Below are 6,101 nucleotides of genomic sequence, written 5' to 3'. Positions count from 1 at the left end.
CTCATCAAATGTGTGCCATTTATGACACACATCAATATATTAGATTATACTTTATTTTTATTTTTATTTTAAACGGCAATAGCATCATACTTTTTTATCAAATATAAAGAAGTTTTTTTTTTTTTTAAAGTCAATCTAATATATATATAAAGGGGAGTTTTTTCTCGAGATTTTAGAGCGCCACGTAGGATTATATATAAAGCGGAGTTTTTATTTTTAAAAAATTATTAGAGCGCCACATAGGATTAATATTTTTAAAATGCTACAATAGGATTATGCCACCTAATATAAAATTAGTTAACGCACCATGTAGGATTATAAATTATAGTTTATCCAATAAATAATTTAAGTGCCACATAAGCATAATTGACCAATGAGATTTTAATGGTTACATCAATTAAATACGAAATATTATCTTTTGAGATTAGGAATTTAATCTAATATTTTTATATAAATACGGAGAAAATGATATGTTACGTACAACTAATAAAATAACAAATGTAATCACATAAATATGAAAATTATTTATATATATATATATATATATATATATATATATATATATATATATATATATATATATATATATATATATGTATATGTATATTATATATATATATGAGCTTGCACGTGGTAAAAGGAAATCCAAGAAATGAATCTGCTTAGCTAGGATATACGCCAGTCTTTCGAGTGATGGCCTATGGGTTTTGAAAATCGTCCACCTAGAACATACTCATATTCTGTCTCCAAGCATGGCTAATTTGGTGAAAGAGTATCGTATGAAGAAACTGACCCCAACTGCACGAAAGAGGTTAGTTAATTTTTATGGGGAGGGTGTTAGTGTTTCGCAGATTCGTGGGTGTTTAGGGACGGAGAACAAGAATTTGCCGAGGATATGCAGCACGAGGTTTACAAGCATAGGCGCTTGAAGATGGCCGGTGGAGATGCACAGGCAATGATGGATTACTTTGATTATATGCAGGCTGATAATCAAAACTTTTACCATGTCTATAGGTTGGATAAGAAGGGTCGTCTGAAGGATGTCTTGTGGGTTGATGCAAGGAGTCGGGTGGCTTATGAGGAGTTTGGAGACGTGGTGTGTTTTGATTCCACCTATCTAACAAACAAATACGAGCTACCATTTGCCAATTTTGTGGGAGTAAATCACCATGGCCAGTCCATTTCACTAGGTTGTGCTCTAATTTCACATGAAGACTCTGACACCTTTCGTTGGATATTCCATCAGTGGTTAGCCTGCATGGGGAACAGAGCGCCCGGTGCTATTCTAACTGACCATGCAGTTGCAATGAGGAAGCCTTTAGCTGAAATTATGCCCAATACACGTCATCGTTGGTGTATATGGCATATACTTAGGAAATTCCCTGAGAGACTTGGAAGCTGTGCCTTGTAAGTAGCCTACCGTATGCTTCGTTTTATACCCATTTAAAACCTGCTATTCCATACACCTAATTTTTATATTTGTTTTGTATCATAGGTATAAGAAGTTCAAGAACCCTTTGAAGGAAGTAATATATGAAAGCTTCACTGTTGAAGAATTTGTCACTCGTTGGTGTGCTGCAATGAAGCTGTAGAAGCTTGAGGATAATGAATGGCTACAAGAGTTGTTCATTGAGAGGCACATGTGGATACCGGCTTACATGAAAGAGTACTTTTGGGCCGGTATGAAGACAACACAGAGAGTAGAGAGTATTAACAGGTTTTTTGACGGATTTGTTACGCGCAAAACTAAGCTTTGTGAGTTTCCTGAAAAGTACTGCAAAGCCATGAAGAAGAGAACCACGGACGAGATAGATGCTGACGCAAGGGATTCTAAGTACATAAGGAGGCTTGTCAGTGGATTCAGAGCAGAGAAGTTTTTTCAAAAAATCTACACAGATTCCAAGTTTCAAGAAGTGCAAAAGGAATGTTCAAGGATGCTCTATGTTGTTCCTAAGGGTGAGAGGGTTGTTAGCGAAACAAAAATACACTATATTCAAGAAGACAGAGTTTGGATCGTTCTTGAAGGAGCAAGTGAAGAAATCATTACTGAACGACGGAGATTTTACTCTCTTGTTTTCAATCCTATTACGAAAGACACTACCTGTGACTGTCGCAAGTTTGAGAAGGATGGCATTCTTTGTAAGCACATCATTAGAGTTTGGGATGATAACAAGGTCAAAGATATTCCCTCAAAGTATGTACTCGATCGTTGGCGTAAGGACATTCCCAGGAGGCACACAAGAGTTAAGGTGGCTTATCACGACCCTAGTGAAACCAAAGAATGTAAGCGCTGGAACAGCCTGATTCACGATCTTGAGGCTTTGTGTGACGAGGCATCAGCGGTGGATGATGATACGGTTGAGGCAGTTCGCACAGCAGTGTCAAAGATACGATCGGAAATAAGGGTACGCCGTGCTAAACACTTGGCAGCCAATGCTCCAACTGAGTGTTCAGCATTCCCTTGTTCTGAAATTGGATCCTCTAATCCCCAGCTAGGGCCAAGCAGTACACCAAAGTCAGTGTCCAAGGGAGCGATACCTGAAAGTGGGACTACTCACAAACCTGCAGCTGACGTGGGAAAATTAGGTCGTTGGACTAATCCTCCTAAGCCAAACAAAATTTATAAACACTCAACAAACCTAAATACAAGTATAGAGGTAAGTCAAGGGTCGAACCCAAAGGAACGGTAATGTCTAAGTGCTTCCAATTATGTGCCTAAGCTAGGTCGAAGGTGAAAGGTAAAAGAGGACACTAACAACTACTAAGACAAAGAAATCAAACAAATAAAATGCTAGGGATTAGGATTCACTTATAATAGCAATGAACAATGCAAATTGGTATAGAAAGTTGACTAAGTCAAGCAATGCGAGGGAAGATCAATTATGCAACCAAAAGAGCATATCAAGTTATTCTCCTAGAGGTCTAACTAGCGTCAACTACGATAAACTCTAGCTAGGAAACATCACAAGACACCTCAATCGTGTAAATGCAAGCCATAAATCAATGGTCCGTATCAATGTGAACTTACAATGCAATCTAGTGTGAATAACAAGGGTGATCAAGCCTAAATCAAACACACACATGCACATAATCAATTAACCAATTTAATCACATCATCAACTCCATCAAAATCCCCAATCTACATCAATCCATTACATAATATAAGCTTCACCAAATCCCTAACCAAACAACTACTCTAGCAACATCATCAATTCAACAAACAACTAAAGTAATCAACAATCAAAGAAGAACAATTACTCTAATCAAACATTAATCATCAAATCATCAAAACACAATCAAAATCAACAATCTAAACATGAATACTAATCAAAACAATAAATGAGATAGAGTTTAGAAATGCTCATTGATAATATAGTAGATCTCCAATACAATTGTCACCATTGGATCTTCAATCTCTCAATCACCTTTGAAATTCTTCACTTTCTCTCTCTAAAATCTACTCCTAAAACTAACCCCTAAATCTAGAGAGAGAAGCTCTCAACTAAGCTAAGAATATTATCTAATTCTCTTATGAAAACTTCTTACAAAAATTGGGTTCAAATAGGTATAAGAAGAGAGAGAAAATCGTTGAAATCCGATCGGAAAAGACCCACATTGGTGCGGCCACACAACAGGGGATGTGCGCCCACACCACCATGATGTGCGCCCGCACCACCATGGTGTGCGGCCGCACCTTCTGCGCGTGCGGCCGCACTCAATTGGGTTTCTTCGAATCTTCAACTCTTCAAGCTCAAGGGGTGCACACATGATTTATGATGGTGATGGACACTAGGAGTGGCAGTAGCTAAGGCTTAATATTGAGGGCACACACTTCCTTTGAAGGGAGCACAAGAGAAGAGCTAAGACTTGGAACTTCCACTTCTTTGCATCTTGAGCTTCCTAAATTCCATGAACTTGATCCAAAAGCTTCTTCCACCATAGTGGATCACCAAAATCAAGACCCGAACCTCGTCCAATACCTACAACCACGAAAATAGAGAAAATAAAGAAGAAAAGGATAGAAAACCAACGAAATGCACAAAAGCTACAAAATAAGAGAAGAAAGGTAAAACTAAGCAACAAAGCATAAAACTAAGCACTTATTAAGCATGAAAGCTATGAAAAGAGAATAGAAAGGACCTAAATGCTCGTCAAATGTGTGCCATTTATGACACACATCAGCAGCATCTGTGATTAATGATCCTTTATGTCCAAAACGTCGTCGTGGCCGTCCGAAGGGCTCTAAAAATAAGATCCCAGCTGAATTATGGAGCACGCCCACGCCTGTTGACCAGCCAGATCAACCACCAAACCCAGGCACCGGAACTCATCAAAGCCACACCCATGGTGAAGGAAACGAGAACTGTGCATTTGTAATTCAGGATCGTGTGGGCCAAGAAAGGCGTCGCGGGCGGCCCAAGGGCTCAAAAAATAAGACCCTGGTTGAATTAGGCAGCACACCAATCACTAGGCATGTGACCGAGTCACCGCAGCAATTAGTTATGCCAGACACCGGAACTGACAATTCTGCTTGTGTAATACATGATCCCGTAACTGCAAAAAGGCCTAGGGGGCGTCCTAAGGGATCTAGACACAAGACCCTAGCTGAATTAGGCTACAATCACAGTAAGTCCAAAGCTGCAAAGGTAACAACCTCAACTACCCTCCTCACTTGTCCTACCGCGTCTTCATTTGCAATTACTAGTCTCTTAATTACCTGTTATGTGCCCATGTCATTTATGGCGCTCAAAAGAATAAGATTTAGGTTCTTTTTCTCTATTTTCTTTCATTATTTTCCTATATTTTTCTTAGTTTTATTTGGTTTTCCATTTTAATAACTCATTTTGAGTTTTGTCTAGTTTTTATGTGTTTTTCTTTATTTTAGCCCTTAATTCGTAGTTTTAGTTTTATTTCTTTTATTTATTTTCATTTTATTTATTTTATTTGTCTTCTATTTCTCCCTCATGTTCAGTTGTTTGTGTAGGTGATTGCTCGGGACAAGACACGAGTTACATTGTCATATTCGGAATTCCGATATTCAAGCTTGATGTTTCGAGGTCTTAAGTTCAAAGTCAATTAAGTGTTGCAACGATCACAAGCCAACATGTCTTATCCCCTTGCTGCCATCTTATCCTACACCCCACCATATCCTATCCTACACCACACCATTTATCTCCCCTGCTCTCCCTTTGCTCCACTCAACCACCACAGCAACCAACAAAACACCACAGCCACCCACGCATTTTCCCCTACCTGCCAGCCACCACACACGCAACACACAACAACAAATCCCGCAAACCACCTCACAACAACAATTGCAGCAACACCAGTCACCACCAAATGCGCCTCCCTCACCTCCGCAACCACCGCACACTCCACCACCAGCAAACACCAAATCCGCCACCAATCATCTCGCAATAACCATCCTCACGCAGCTCCCCTGCTCCCGCAACAACCACCAATTGCCCCTGCTCCAGCCGCACCCAATCACCTCCAATTACACGCCACCAGCCGTAAAACACCCGCAAACAACCACCTATATCCCGCAGCAACCACAGTCGCAAAACCACCCTTTTTCACCGCACTAAATCAGCCCCAATTCAATTGGACTTCCCCGAGGACGCGGGTGTGAGAGGAGCGGACGCGGGCTCGATGTCACAAATCAGGCAGTAAGTAGCCGCGGTTGTCCCGAGGTCTTCCCGCGGACGCTGTGGCTATGGAGAAGGCGCGGCTTAGACCACCGCGGGCGCGGCTGTATGGGTTCAATTTGAACCGTATCACAAGTTCCTCACGTGATTTTAATGAAGACCAACGGCCTTGATTAATGCCCAATGATAGATGATGAGGATGAGCGGTGATGATTGAAGTTGATGATGATTGATGGACGGTGATGATGGTGATGCGCTTCAATGGAGATCAAGCAGCCAATACATCAAAGAAAAAAGGAATTATTTGGGGTCTGATGATTTGGTTTTGGGTGGGGGATTTGTTTTCTTTTTCTTTTCCTTTTATTTATTTATTTATTTATTTATTTCCTTTCATTTTATTTTATTTCTCTTTTTGTTATTTCTTTTCTTTTCTTATTTTTCTTTTCTTATTTC

At 39.9% G+C, this 6,101-nt stretch overlaps 1 pseudogene; it reads left to right on the top strand.

Moving 5' to 3' along the window:
- Positions 1 to 931: 931 nt before the first annotated feature.
- LOC145604073 (protein FAR-RED IMPAIRED RESPONSE 1 pseudogene) lies at positions 932 to 1,592 on the top strand (annotated as a pseudogene).
- Positions 1,593 to 6,101: the final 4,509 nt, after the last annotated feature.

This window comes from Chenopodium album, chromosome 22 (genome assembly GCF_948465745.1).
Source record: "Chenopodium album chromosome 22, dcCheAlbu1.1, whole genome shotgun sequence".
In the NCBI taxonomy this organism is placed as follows: Eukaryota; Viridiplantae; Streptophyta; class Magnoliopsida; order Caryophyllales; family Amaranthaceae; genus Chenopodium; species Chenopodium album.
The sequence above is the reverse complement of the archived record's forward strand: the minus strand, read 5'-3'. Positions and strand labels throughout refer to the sequence as shown.